Source organism: Neoarius graeffei, chromosome 23, assembly GCF_027579695.1.
Source record: "Neoarius graeffei isolate fNeoGra1 chromosome 23, fNeoGra1.pri, whole genome shotgun sequence".
In the NCBI taxonomy this organism is placed as follows: domain Eukaryota; kingdom Metazoa; phylum Chordata; class Actinopteri; order Siluriformes; family Ariidae; genus Neoarius; species Neoarius graeffei.
This window is the reverse complement of record NC_083591.1, coordinates 22,896,952-22,913,014: the sequence shown is the minus strand read 5'-3', so window position 1 is coordinate 22,913,014 and position 16,063 is coordinate 22,896,952. Positions and strand designations below refer to the sequence as shown.

Here is a 16,063-nt window from a genome sequence, read left to right as displayed (position 1 = left end):
AAAGTCCTCAGCAGTGTCCTGCACACACCAAAAGACCTCAGTCTTCTCAAGAGGTGGAGACGACTTTGGCCCTTCTTGTACAGGACATCTGTGTTGTTAGTCCAGTCCAGTTTGTTGTTGAGGTGAACACCCAGGTATTTGTGCTCCTCCACGATCTCAATCAGTGCGTTTACATGCACATAGAGAAAATCGAATTTCTGCCGTTGCTCGACTGAAATCGAAGTTCAAAATGCCATGTATACACCTTAATTCGGCTGAAATTGAACCGAACTTGATTTCTCGGAATCAAGCTACACGACCTAGATTATGCGATTTCTGCCGAGCTACTTAGTGCATGTAAACCCTATTGAGCTACGTATTCGAGCTACTTACTTCAGCACTGCCCCTTCCGGAAGTGACGAGTGACTAGACCACAAGCGGGAAACACAACAGCCTCGGTCGGCATGACAACGGCATGAATCTTTTTCTTTTTGTGACATTGTTTGCACTGTTAAAATTTAGCTCACTTACTGTATCACCAAATACATATTTACAGCTGTTGCATAGCTGTGAATTGTGTACATAAACAAGTCACTGTATTTGTGTGTGTGTGTGTGTGTGTGTGTGTGTGTGTGTGTGTATAGATGTCCAACATCTGAAGAATGTCAATAAAAACAAAACAATTGAACTTTTTGTGTGTTTATTAAGACATAAGTTAAATTGTAAGCAAAAAAAATGTATTTTTTTGTAAGCAAAAAATGGACTTTAGAAAAATATACAATTGTGCAAAATAAGTTGTCTTACAAAACAGTGGTCTGCGCCGGACAGTTTGTAGCCATACAGTCTGTTAGAGCAAGCCTAACAGCTTGAACACGGAACTGCCAATGTTGCCAGATTTGGGGGTTTTAAGTGCTTTTTGGCGGATTTGAACATGTTTTGGGCTGGAATACGTCAGCAGTATCTGGCAACAGTATAGCTCTTCTTCATGACGACAACCGGAAGTGTACCAACACGATAGGGCGTGTAGCGCCACGCGTGGCTCGGGTGCACAATGCACCTTGCACAATAGCCCGATTTCACTTGTGCATGTAGGATTGGATTTCTCTGGCACCCCTGCTGGGACCCTTTGCTCGATTACCGACAGTAGCTTGATTTGGATGCGCATGTAAACGGACTGAATGTCCAAACCCTGGATGTTCACTGGTGCAATTTGAGGAACCATCCTTCTGAAATCGATCACCACCTCCTTTGTCTTGCTGGCGTTGATGCGCAGATGATTCAGTTCGCACCAGGCGACAAAGTTGGTGATGACCTCTCTGTACTCCAGATCATCCCCCTCTGACACACGTCCAACGATGGCTGTATTATCTGAGAACTTCTGGAAAAGTCAGATGAAGTCAGATGTGTAAAGTGTAAAGAGGAAAGGAGAGAGCACTGTACCCTGTGGAGCCCCTGTGCTGCAGACTACCACATCAGACACACAGTTGCGGAGCCTCACATACTGCGGTCTGTTAATGAGGTAGTCAATGATCCATGCAGCCAGGTGGCAATCGACACCAGCTCCCTCCAGCTTCCCCTTAAGCAGTGATGGCTGGATTGTGTTCAAAGCACTGGAGAAGTCAAAGAACATGATTCTCACAGTGCTCCCAGTGCCCTCCAGGTGCAAAAGTGACCGGTGTAGCAGGTAAATGACAGTGTCATCCACACCAATGCCCGGTCGATATGCGAACTGCAGGGGGTCCATCTCGCTGTTCACCAGGTGTCGGAGGTGGGAGAGAACAATCCTCTCCATGATCTTCATTAGGTAAGACGTTAAAGCTACTGGCCGAAAGTGATTGAGCTCTCTGGGGTGCGCAGTCTTGGGAACTGGAACCACACATGATGTTTTCCACAGAAGTGAAACTTTCTCCAGACCGAGGCTCAGGTTGAAAATGTACAGAAGAATCCTACAGAGCTGATCTGCACAGTCCTTAAGCAGTCTGGAGTTGATACCATCAGGGCCAGCAGCTTTCCTTGTCTTGATCCTCCTCAGCTCCTTCAACACCTGATCAGCTGTTATGGAGAGGCGAGGGGTGTAGCCGAGGTGAGGGGTATGTGTGTGTATGTGTATATATAATGATAGTGTAGGTATGTATGTATGACACCATGTATGATGAGATTGAGTGGAATAACTGTTTTACTCTATGCACGTTCACTGGATTTTGAGAAACGAAGCATTTTTATTTTTTGCAAATTTGATAAATAAAAAGTTTATACAAAATGTCCAGCAAAATAATTTCCGCTTAGTATGTAAACAAGCCAGCGAAATGACGGTAGAAATTTGTGAAACGTGCTGCTATAATAATTATTGAAAAATAAAAAAGATACTTTTATTCCATATTTTGTTGCTTTTTTTGGGGGGGGGGGCGTTGTTTTCAAGTAGAGTTTTTTTTTGTCCTCGGTTGATTCAGCCACACGCTCTGCCATTTTGTTTTTTCTCTACTCACGGTATATGAGCTGATAGCCTAGTAGTAGAGTAGCCAATCAGTGCCAAGTTTCCCAAAAGCATTGTAGCACAGATCATCGTTAAATGGTAAAGTGAGCAGCACAATGAACACACTGTCTCCTAGTTAAGATGCTCTTAGTGTTAAGAGGCTTTTGGGAAACCCACCACAGAGCGTGCGATTGCTTATATCCAGTGAATATGGACAGAATAAATAGTTATTCCACTTGTTCTCGTCGTACATGACTTATAGCTGACTCGGTGCTACACACCTCGTTGGCTGTCAGCTCCTGTACAACTTGATTTTGTGGAATAATTGATTGTGTGTGTAATATACTAGTGCATCTCAAAAAATTAGAATATTGTGAAAAAGTTCAATATTTTCCATCAGTTATTTAAGAAAGTGAAAATGTTATATATTATAGACTCATTACACAAACTAAAATGTTTCAAGCATTTTTCTATTTTAATTTTAATCAGTATGGCATACAGTACAAAAACATTAAAAAAACCATCTCAAAATATAAGAATATTTCATTTCGAGTTTGAGTAAAACAGTATGAACACAGTGTATCTCTCGGTCTAGTTCAGTACACACAACCACAATCATGGGGAAGACTGCTGACTTGACTGTTGTCCAGAAGATGATCACTGATGCCCTCCACAAGGAGGGTAAGCCACAAAAGGTCATTGCTGAAAAGGGTGGCTGGAAAAGGTGCACAAGCAACAGGGATGGCCGCAGTCTTGAGAGGATTGCCAAGAAAAGTTGATTCAAGGACTTGGGAGAGCTTCACAAGGAGTGGACTGAGGCTGGTGTCAGTGTATCAAGACCCATCACGAATAGACATCTTCAAGAAAGGGGATACAACTTTCGCATTCCTAATATCAAGCTACTCCTGAGCCAGAGACAATGTCAGAAGGCTAAGGAGAGAACGAAATGGACTGTTGCTCAGTGGTCCAAAGTCCTCTTTTCAGATGAAAGTACATTTTGCATTTAATTTGGAAATCACGGCTCTAGAGTCTGGAAGAAGAGTGGAGAGGCACAGAATCCAAGGTGTTTGAAGCCCAGTGTGAAGTTTCCACAGTCTGTGATGATTTGGGGTGCTATGTCATCTGCTGGTGTTGGTCCACTGTATTTTATCAAGTCCAAAGTCAACGCAGCCATGTACCAGGAGATTTTAGAGCACTTCATGCTTCCATCTGCTGACGAGCTTTTTGGAGATGCTGATTTCCTTTTCCAGCAGGACTTAGCACCTACCCACAGTGCCAAAACTACTACCAAATGGTTTGCTGACCATGATATTACTGTGTTTGATTGGCCAGCCAACTTGCCTGACCTAAACCCCATAGAGAATCTATGGGGTATTCTCAAGAGGAAGATGAGAAACACCCGACCCAAAAATACAGATACGCTGAAGGCCACTATCAAAGCAACCTGGGCTTCAATAACACCTCAGCAGTGCCACAGACTGATCACCTCCATGCCACACCGCACTGATACAGTAATTCATGGTAAAGGAGCCCTAACCAAGTATTGAGTGTATAAATGAATATACTTTTCAGAAGTTGGACATTTCTGTATTGTAAATCCTTTTTTTGATTGATCTTAGGGAATATTCTAATAATTTGAGATACTGGATTTCTGATTTTCATGAGTTATAAGCCATAATCATCAAAATTAAAACAAAAAGGCTTTAAATATTTCACTTTACATGTAATGAATATAGAATATATGAAAGTTTACCTTTTTGAATTAAATTATGAAAAAAGGGAACTTTTTCATGGTATTCTAATTTTTTGAGATGCACTAGTGTGTGTGTATGTGTGTGTTAGGGATGTTAACCGATGACCGTTTGACCGGTGGTTGACCGAATCAACGTCAACCGGTTAATTTTTTTTGGTTGTCCGGTTAAAAAAAAAAATCAATCGTTTTGAAGCTGCCGATTTTGGAGCGGACAGCTGACAAATCAGAAACACCCATTCAGTCATGTCCCGCCCCAGTTAAAGACAGCTGACAAATCAGAAACACCCATTCAGTCATGTCCCGCCCAGCTGCCACTCATCTCATCTCATTATCTGTAGCCGCTTTATCCTTCTACAGGGTCACAGGCAAGCTGGAGCCTATCCCAGCTGACTACGGGCGAAAGGCGGGGTACACCCTGGACAAGTCGCCAGGTCATCACAGGGCTGACACATAGACACAGACAACCATTCACACTCACATTCACACCTACGGTCAATTTAGAGTCACCAGTTAACCTAACCTGCATGTCTTTGGACTGTGGGGGAAACCGGAGCACCCGGAGGAAACCCACGCGGACACGGGGAGAACATGCAAACTCCACACAGAAAGGCCCTCGCCGGCCCCGGGGCTCGAACCCAGGACCTTCTTGCTGTGAGGTGACAGCGCTAACCACTACACCACCGTGCCGCCCCAGCTGCCACTCGGTGAAAGAAAAGTGTAGACACCGGCTTTTTAGCTTACAAATTACTATTGTGTGTTTTTTTTTTTTTTAATTATTAGAAGGCACATGGAGTTTAGTCCTGCCTTGGCCAGTGCATTCTGAAAGTATGTTTCGGTCTGTAGCCAACAATGCATGTTATTGCAGATCATATCTCTCCACACAAACGAAAGGTGCAGATCCGTTTTTTTTTTTTTTTTGGGGGGGCGTTGGAGTGTCCAATTGTAATTTCAAGGTGGATTCTGTATTAAAATTACTAAATAGGCGGGTGCCGTTGCAGTCCATGAGGCGTGGGGGGTGTGAAAGGAGGGCAGTGGATCGGGGGGCTGCGCGCGTTTGCGCGGAAGCTACGCAATCAGTAGATCAGAATGCGCACATTAAATTTTGCGCGGGCGCGCGGCTTTCTGATTTGCTGTTTTCTTCTTGTGCTTGTACTTCCTGTGTTTCGTGGACTGTGGCGGCATTTGCTTATATGCAGAATTTGCTTTGATGAAGTTGTGGTCGGACGCTCCAACGCCCCCCCTTGGGAAAGGAAGGTCGGATCTGCGCGATTCAGCTGTGGAGAGGGCGGCATCCGCCAAAAGGCGCGCCGTTTGCATCCCTGTAATAATTCCAATTCTAGAATTTTAAACTCATAGGTTAACCGACTTTAACCGGCTAATGAGGCTCGGTGGTCGGTCAAGATTTTTTTTAGTTTTCGCCATCCCTAGTGTGTGTGTGTGTGTGTGTGTGTGTGTATATATATATATATATATATATATATATATATATATATATATATATATATATATATATATACCGGTGTGTGTGTGTGTGTGTGTGTGTGTGTGTGTATGTATGTATGTGTGTGTATATATATATATATATATATATATATATATATATATATATATATATATATACACACACACACACACACACACCCCGGTGTGTGTGTGTATATATATATATATATATATATTTTTTTTTTTTTTGTGTATATATATATATATATATATATATATATATATATATTTTTTTTGTATGTGTGTGTATGTATGTGTGTGTGTGTGTGTGTATATATATATATATATATATATATATATATATATATATATATATATATATAATTTGTGTGTGTATAAACACACTGGTGCTTGAAAGTTTGTGAACCGTTTTCTATATTGTCTAATTTTGTATAGTTCTGTATAAATATGACCTGAGCTCCTCCACCCACAGCTAGTGCGGAATATCATCTGGGCGGCACGGTGGTGTAGTGGTTAGCACGGTTGCCTCACAGCAAGAAGGTTCTGGGTTCGAACCTAGCGGCCGGCAAGGGCCTTTCTGTGTGGAGTTTGCATGTTCTCCCTGTGTCTGCGTGGGTTTCCTCTGGGTGCTCCGGTTTCCCCCACGATCCAAAGACATGCAGGTAGAGCTGTGCAATATATCGTATTTTTATCACGATATCGATATTGGTGTCAAACGATATCAAAATTCATAATATCGATATGAAACGATTTTTTGTCATTTGTCGAAAGGGACGTGCACAATATTTCTACAATGGCAATAAAACAACAATAACATTGACGTGACAGTAAGGTAAAACGAACCCTTCTGTCCCCTAAGGCACACCGTAGCCTTGCATACGTCATCCATTCTACTCCCGCGATATCTCCGTAACAGTAAAAAATCAGTTCTTCTGTTTTCATACGTGTCGGGTGATTTGATATATTGATTTCTTAATATGTTGTTTGATTTGCTTGCTAATAGTTATAATAATACAATTAACATATATTTACGTCATATTTTTGGATGTGGGACTGGGTAATGTAAAAATGGCATCTACGGAAGAAAACAAGCACAACAATATTAGCACATATCCAGCTTGCTAGCCGTGTTAGATGTGTTAAACCGTGTGGATTTAAGTGGAATAATTGCGAGTCGTCCTGTGGTCAAGGCAGTGTTTTAAGGTAAGGCAATTTGGTTATTAATGTTGCCCGCCGCGGCATGTTTACTTGGGTTCATTTGATTTTGACTTGTGCATCTGCAGCTAGCATCATGCTTTGAAGTAGGTTCTGCTAAGGACGGGTTTATTGCGCGATGTAGACGGACTCAGATGTAATTACATTGTTTTTAAAATTCCGTGCGCTTAAAACGGTGTCCCCCTGCTAATCATGTAGCCCTAATCATGTGTTGCTTTTACTTTTCTTAATGGTGAGTGAAATATCTCTGCAAATGGTATTTCAATGCTGACATGCCAAAAAGATAGCGGAGTCCACATTTGGAAGATGAAGGAAGAGAAGCCTATTTTCATGTATGTTAATTCTTAAGGACTTGTCTCTATATTGTGCGTGTTTAATGTTGGTGTCTTAACAACACACAAGCTTACGTTGTAGTGTGTGTGTGTGAGAGAGAGATTTTATCCTTGGCTGGCTACGAGCCAGTGTGGACGTTACGCAGTAATCACTGGTAATACCAGCGCTGGCTCCATCCTCTGTGATCGGAAATGTTGAGTGAGGAGAACGTGAGCCTTGTGCAGGCTATAGGACCTATGCAAAGTACGCGCTTGCACAGTAAATAGTTTAAGTAAAAGGCGTTTCAGGATACAACGGGAAGGGTTGACAGGTAGCCTATGAGGCCTGTACTATAAAAATGTGGCCCGGTGCCTCAGGTGTTGATGATCAGGGCTTTAAAAAAAGGTGTATAAATATCGTTTTAAAAATCGCGATATCGATATTTACTGAAAAAATCGTGATATTGATTTTTTTCCAATATCGAGCAGCCCTACATGCAGGTTAGGTTAATATGGGACGGCCTTGGGCTGAGGTGCCCTTGAGCGAGGCACCTAACTCCCAACTGCTCCCCGGGCGCTGTTAGCATGGCTGCCCACTGCTTTGGGTATGTATGTGTGTGTTCACTGCTTCAGATGGGTTAAATGCAGAGAGGAAATTTCACAAGTGTGTGTGATGAATAAAGTTGTGCTTTCTTCTTAAAACATAGATTTTCATGAGTCCTAAAGGTACATAAAGAGAACCCTGCTAAACAAATGACAGAAATATTATCCTTATTTATTTATTGAGAAAAATAATCCAATATTACATATCTGTGAGTGCAAAAAGTATGTGAACTGCTTGGATTAGCAGTTAATTTGAAGGTAAAATTAGTCCGGTGTTTAAAATCAATGGGATGACAATCAGGTGTGAGTGTTTGACCTGTTTTATTTAAAGAACAGGGATCTATCAAAGTCTGATCTTCACAACATGTTTGTGGAAGTGCATCATTGCATGAGCAAAGGAGATTTCTGAGGACCCCAGAAAAAAAGAGTTGTTGATGCTCCTCAGACCATCTCTAAAGAGTTTGGACTCCAGCAATCCACAGTCAGACAGATGGAGGAAATTCAAGATCATTGTTCCATTCCTCAGGAGTGGACAACCAGCAAAGCTCTCTCAGAAGCCATGGCCTTAATGGTTAGAGAAGCAAAAGGTCTCCAGTTTGATTCCCTGGACCAGCAGGAATGGCTGAAGTGCCCTTCAGCACTTCCTGCTCCCTAGGCTGCTCTGGGTATGTTGTACATCTGCGAAATGTAATGTAAGAGCAAGGAGTGTAATAGTCCATGAGGTCACAAAGGACCCCAGGGTAACTTCTAAGCAACTAAATGAGTCCACCATCAGGAGAATACTGAACAACCATGGCTTGCATGGCAGAGTTGCAAAGGGAAAGCTTCTGCTCTCCAAAAAGAACATTGCTGCTTGACTCAAGTTTGCTAAAGGTCACATGGACAAGCCAGAAGACTACTGGAAAAATTTGTGGACAGCTGAGACCAAAGTAGACCTTTTTGGTTTACATGAGAAGCGTTATGTTTGGAGAAAGGAGAACACTGCATTCCAGCGTAAGAACCTTGTCCCATCTGTGAAACATGGTGGTGGTAGTATCATGGTTTGGGCTTGTTTTGCTGCATCTGGGCCAGGATGGCTTGCTATCATTGATGGAACAATCAATTCTGAATTGTTCCAGCGAATTCTAAAAGAAAATGTCAGGACATCTGTCTGTGAACTGAATTTCAAGAGAAAGTGGGTCATGGAGCAAGATCATGACTCTAATGCCGCTTTTCCACTACAAACGCGGCTGAACCGTGCCGTGCCGAGTCGAGCTGAGTCGAGCTGAGCGGGGCTGTTGGAGTTGCATTTCGACTACAACCGCGCTGAACCGTGCTGGCTGGAAGTGGGTGGACACATTGGGTGGAGTTAGCGAAAGTGGGTGGACGTCACGTGATGTCGTTAAGCAGCGCAAACAGTGACATCAGTGACAGTGGCGGAACAAGTCAGAGCCGGGCCGGGGGCGGGGCAAATGACCGGGCCCTTTATTAAAGCTTATCATAACATCATTTTAGGCTACAAAATGTCCGCAACTGCGGTGTTTACCAATTTCAACACTACCGGGTGCAACTATGTTATTTAGTACATCAAGTCCTTCAAACGAACATGTAACTTAGAAACAAAAAACATTAGGATACTGTACATGGCTCATAATAAAACATCAATAGCCTATACTGCGCACATTATTTGAAGGGCATACGAATGAGCGCTCAGAGGTTGCAACGGTGACAGGAAGAGTCAGAAATAAAAGGAGGGCGGTGCAAACCTCACTGAATGCACTGTGTTTACCAATTTCAACACTACGGGGTGCAACTATGTTATTTTGTACATTAAGTCCTTCAAACGAACATGTAACTCAGAAACAAAAAAACATTAGGTGACATACTGTACATGGCTCATAATAAAACATCAATAGCCTACTGCGCGCATTATTTGAAGGGCATACGACGAGCCTTGCGCTCCGCGAACTCGTCCACGATGCTCTGTATGTCACTGATTCAGTGATCTTTTAAGCAGTAGTCTCACGACCCGAATAGTAAACAATAAACATGGAGGACATGGAGTCGTTAGTGTTGCTGGTCTTGGTGCTGTGGCTTGTTGTCACCGACAACGCCAACAGATACTGGCAAGAGCGTATAGATGAGGCGAGGCGCATAAGGCTTCAGAAATTCTCGTAATTCGTAATTCTTCTCCTTCCGGGTTTGCGGTGTTTACAGATCCCAGCGCGCTCGCGGGGAGTGTGTGGGCATGTGAGGACACGCCTCCTCACCAATCAGTGCACAGGGGAGTGTCTGCTCACGCCCCCAACCTCACTCGGCACGGCTTGGCTCGCTTCAGCCCCACTCCAAAACGGTGCGAGTTTTAGGGGCTAAGCAGGGCTGAAACGAGCTGAGTCGTGCTGGTTTTTGGTAGTCGAAACGCGAGCCGTGTCGGGCTGAAGTGAGCTGAAGCGAGCTGAAGTGAGCTGAAAAAGGGTAGTGGAAAAGGGCCATAAGCACACAAGTCATTCTACCAGAGAATGGTTAAAGAAGAATAAAGCTAATGTTTTGGAATGGTAAAGTCAAAGTCCTGACCTTGGTACAATAGAAATGTTGTGTGAGCAGTTCACCAACATCCCAGAACTGAAACTGTTCTGTCCAGAGGAATGAGCTAAAATTCCTCCAAGCTGATGTGGAGGACTGGTCAACAGTTACCACAAATGCTTAGTTTCAGTTCTTGTGCAAAAGGGTCACATCAGATACCGAAAGTAAAGTTCACATACTATTGCCATTGACGGATATAGAATATTGGATAATTTTCTTTAAGAAATAAATGACCAAGTATAATATTTTTCTTTAATTGCATTCTCTTTATCTACTGTTAGGACTCGTGTGAAAAACATGGTGAGGTGGGGGATTCAGAAATAAGGAAAGATAATGTTGTGTTATTAACTGCTACAGCAGCATCCAGCCATAGCTGTGGTTTAAACATCTGCAATAAGCTATGAATTAAGAAAGCAAAGTTTCAGCTAACTTAAGTTATATTGTTCCATTCACTTTATTGATATTTTTGTCTTTCAGGATGACAGGAATATAGCCGGTACTGACTGCTTTATAGACTCTGTCGCTGAACTAAGTGCATTTTGGTTGATATAATTTTGTGGCAGTAGCTTTAAAGAACTTTAAAGAAGCACATTTCTTTGCACAGTTGCAGTAGTGAAATTATATTTTAATATATATATTTTTCTAATATAATGTAAAATGTCCTCTCGGTAAAAGTGTTTCGATTTACTACATTTCCTTAGATTATGAGAAGTGCCAAAACAAAAAAAAGTTTCCCAATCTCATGGCATTTCTACTGTTTCCCCACCTGCAATCTAGATGTCATGGGGGAAATTTCACTCTTAATAATAATAATAATAATAATAATAAGTTAAACTTATATAGCGCCTTTCTCAATACCCAAGGTCGCTTTACAATTATAAGGAAGGTGGGGGGAGTCCACCAAAAGAAGGTCAGGATGTCATTCCAATGGTGTAGCAGCCACAGTCCCGCCAAAAGGTGCACGAAAATAAATCCCACTCCGCCTGCACAGCTGCCGCGACGCCGCTGAGCAACACTGCCCAGAACACCACGCCATGGATCCATAAAGTGAGCACAGAAGCACTGCCACACAGAGTGCTGGTATGTCCCATGCCACCAAGCAACATTGCTCAGAACACCATGCCAAGCACAAAAGTACCGCCGCACAGAGTGCTGGACAACCATTATGTTAAAGCAGATACGCAGAACCTTTATTTTAAAATAAATTTCTGAGTGGATAGTATCTCCATTCTTGACTCTTGTATGCTGCATAAATGGGAATAAAAAAATATGTTTTTGAGAGTTAAAATCAACTGCAAAGTTGGCGTTCGAGTTGCCCTGTTGAGCCAGCCAGTCCTGAGTGCGTGACGTCACACCAGTAACCGGTTTTAAGGCCGAGGCCTTTGACAGCTATAGACCAAAGTCATATAAATAAAAATTTATGCTGAAAGTAAGAAATACCGTTACCGACTTGCTCAACTAAGACTGATTTGACTTCATTGATTGTGGGTTGACTCTCATTAAAACAGGATAGGTGTTAGATAGGTGTATGCAACATACATGTACAGTGGTATGCAAAAGTTTGGGCACCCCAGTCAAAATTGCTTTTACTGTGAACAGTTAAGCAAGTTGAAGATAAAATGATCTCCAAAAGGCATAAAGTTAAAGATGACTCATTCCCTTTTATATTTTAAGCAAAAACAATTTTTTATTTTCATCTTTTACATTTTCAAAATGACAAAAAAGGAAAAGGGCCTGAAGCAAAAGTTTGGGCACCCTACATGGTTAGTACCTAGTAACACCCCCTTTGGCAAGTATCACAGCTTGTAAACACTTTTTGTAGCCAGCTAATAATCTTTCAGTTCTTCCCTGGGGGATTTTCACACATTTGTCCTTGCAAAAGGCTTCCAGTTCTACAAGTTTCTTGGGCTGTCTTGCATGCACCGCTCTTTTGAGATCTATCCACAGATTTTCAATGATGTTTAGGTCAGGGGACTGTGAGGGCCATGGCAAAACCTTCAGCTTGTGCCTCTTGAGGTATTCCATTGTAGATTTTGAGGTGTGTTTTGGATCATCGTCTTATTGTAGGACCCATCCTCTTTTTAACTTCAACTTTTTTACAGATGGTGTGATGTTTGCTTCCAGAATTTGCTGGTATTTATTTGAATCCATGCTTCCCTCGACCAATGAAATGTGCCCTGTGCCACTGGCTGCAACGCAACCCCAAAGCATGATCGATCCACACCCATGCTTCAGAGTTGGAGAGGTGTTCTTTTCCTGGAATTTGGCACCCTTTTTTTCTCCAAACATACCTTTGCACATTGTGGCCAAAAAGTTCTATTTTGATTTCATCAGTCCACAGGACTTGTTTCCAAAATGCATCAGGCTTATTTAGATGTTCATTTGCAAACTTCAGATGGTGAATTTTGTGGCTAGGACGCAGGAAAGGTTTTCTTCTGATGACTCTCCCATGAAGGTCATATTTGTTCATGTTGCTGCATAGTAGAACAGTGCACCACCACTCCAGGGTCTGCTAAATCTTTCTGGAGGTCTTTTGCAGTCAAACAGGGTTTTTTATTTGCCTTTCTAGCAATCCAACGAGCAGTTCTTTCAGAAAGTTTTCTTCATCTTTCAGACCTCACCTTGATCTCCACTGTTTCTGTTAACTGCTATTTCTTAATAACATTACAGTCTGAGGAAACAGCTACCTGAAAACACTTTGCTATGTTCTTGTAGCCTTCTCCTGCTTTGTGAGCATCAATTATTTTATTATTCAGAATGCGAGGGAATTGCTTAGAGGAGCCCATGGCTGTTGATTTTAGGGACAAGTTTGAGGCGTCAGAGAATTTATACAGCTTTGAAATCTGCATCATCTGACTTTTCCTAACGAAGAATTTGAACAAGCCACAGCTCAATAAGCTAATTAAGGTCTGGAACCTTGGTAAAAGTTACCTGAGAACTCAAATGTATTGGGGTGCCCAAACTTTCGCATGGTGTTCCTTTTCTTTTTTCACTCTCCAATTGTACAAAACAAAAATAATACACAAATCTTGCAGAAAACACTGAAAAGAAATGTCATCTTTACCTTTATGCCTTTTGGTGATCAGTTCATCTTCTGCTTACTTAACTATTCACAGTAACAGACATTTTCAGTAAGGGTGCCCAAACTTTTGCATGCCACTGTACATGCTTGCATTTTCACTGATAAAACATAAAAGGCCAATTAAATAATCAGATGAACTGAGCAGGGCTGTGAAAAATCCGCGGATTCGCAGAATTCCGCGAATTTGGCCGCCAAAAATATCATTTTAGTAAATCATCTAATTTTGCAATAAAAATGGGGGGGGTAGGTTTCTTTTGCGACAGTGACAGACCGGTTTACGGCATTTGCGCCATGCTTACAAACCACGGCGCGAATCTTGTGTTCTTTTCGTTTTACCATTGTGCTCTTTAAACATACTTTCGATATCAACGGTTTTGAAAAGGAGAATTTCGCGGTATGTCTGTGTCACGGAGGGACATCATTCAGAGGGAGCATATAAAGCTTACAACAGTGAAAAGGCAGAAAAAGCAAAGAAGAAACGAAAAACAAAAAGAACAAGGAGTTATCCTAAGTGCAGCAAAGCTACCATCCAAAAGGAAAGCTAAAGAGGTGCTTGAAAGAGAGACCAAAAGAGCAAGGAAAAGCCATATACTTTAGAAAGTCAGAAAGAAAAGAGTAGGCTTTCTAAGCTGAAGAAACTGCTAACAAAGAAAAGGAAATAAATATAAATATTGACTTGTAAATAGTTGTATATAGTTTTTGACTAGAATCTGTCTAACATGAACAAGAAAGACATTTTGGTATTGAATCAGTTCAAAAACAAGAACATTGGTGACTATTATTTAATAGTCAGTCTAGAATTTCCCCCCTGGAAAAGACATTATGGTACCCAATGAATTGATACAAATCTACACAAGAATATGAGTGAATTTACAATATGAGGTATGTTATTGATATTTTCATTCTTCAAGTGAACCCTTATCAGTTAAAAGGTAAATCAGTTCATATTGTATTATTTCAGCATAATAATAACAGTTCAAATTAAATGTTAAACATGGTTATTAAATTAAACATGCTTGAGAAAATATTTGCTTTCAGAAGATGCTTCAAATCTATCAATATACACAAAATCTGTTCAGCTTCTGGGGGTCTGCCCCCCCCAGACCCCCTGCTGTTGTTTCCTCGGATTTTGTCATTTCTATTTCACAGCCCTGACTGAAGCGATCACATTCTGAAGCAAATTAAATAATCTTATAACACACAATACAAGTTACATGTATTAATCTAAATTCAGGTAAACAACGTGATGTTTTTGTTTTGTATCCAAATGAGAATCACAGCTTACCTGTCTGCATTCTCGCTTCTTGAAGGCCGATCTTGTGGCTGATTGTTTTGAAACAATCTGACTTTCAGTTGTTTGTTCAGTTCTCTGTTCATTCGCTTCTTCCATGTAAGGGCGAGATATTGCTGCTGAGGCAAGCATATCCAGTGGAAAAATCAGACGGCTGCTCCACTCATTCTCCATTTTCTCCATGCTGAGTACTCTGCCACTACTGCTTGGCTCAAGCAATTACTTAAACCCGGGACAAGACGGGACGTTACTGGTTTTAGCAACAACCACAGGGAGGTCACTGCCCAAGCGATCATGTCACATCCTGGGTTTTACCAACAACCTTCGGCTCACACTCCGGGAGAACTGGTGCAACTGAACTTACTTTCCTTTTTAAAATAAATAAATAAATAAATAAATAAATAAATACACTTGTTGTTTTCTTTAATTGTTGATACCACACCCTCTTTCAATACGGGCTTATAGCCAACGCTCCTCAACAGATCAGAGGTTTCGTATAAGTCTTCAGTAAAATGTGCAGAGCAGAGGAGAAACCACTTCGTAGCCACCCAGTGTGCCTGTGAACTTCTCATAAAACGCGTCCAAATCTTTGCAGTTTGAACATTCTTGGGCCATGAATGCAATGTATATCCACCTTCTGTCATGTTGCTGCACCCGCCAGCAACACATCTACGTGGCATAGCAATAAATTAGCTCAAAATGGAGGATTGGAGTTGCAGTCAGCTCTGTGTTTTAGTACAGCGGAAATGGCGATGAGACCGATAGACTTCCTGCGGTGACGTTACGGGCGTCAAGGTCATTCACTCAGACTGCTACCTATATGAATCACTTTAATCATAAAAATTACTATATTAGATTTCTTGTTAATGCTTAAAACTATTCCTGTGCCATTCTTGAGGTCTCAAGGCATTTATAAATGAAAGTGAGGCCATGGTTCTGCGGATCTCCTTTAAAATGAGCAACGAGCTCACTGTAGTCCATAGCGAGGAGCACAGGCATCACCCACGGCAAACCAAGACCTGGAGAGAACCAATGCCCAAAACTGGGTCTGGAGCTACACCACAACTGGTGGACAAAACACAAACAACAAACTACACAAACGCACAAAAGGAAAAAAAAAAAAACTCTGGTGAGAAGCGGCAGCCAGAATACGCACAGCGTACTCTCAACCAGAAACGGAAAACAAAAGCTCTTTCCTGACATCTCAGCATTCTGCCTGTTTTAATGGAAAAACGAATAAATAACAATCATACTAGATAATGTTTAATACCTAACTGGTTAGTGTAATCTATATAATAAGTGGCAAAGTTTTTGTTTGTTTGTTTGTTTG

General features: G+C 41.6%; 1 protein-coding gene across 4 annotated transcripts in view; it reads left to right on the top strand.

Moving 5' to 3' along the window:
- The window catches only part of dip2cb (disco-interacting protein 2 homolog Cb), a 205,492-nt gene that overhangs the window by 3,806 nt on the left and 185,623 nt on the right, over positions 1 to 16,063 (top strand). The gene's annotated exons all lie outside the window — the stretch shown is intronic.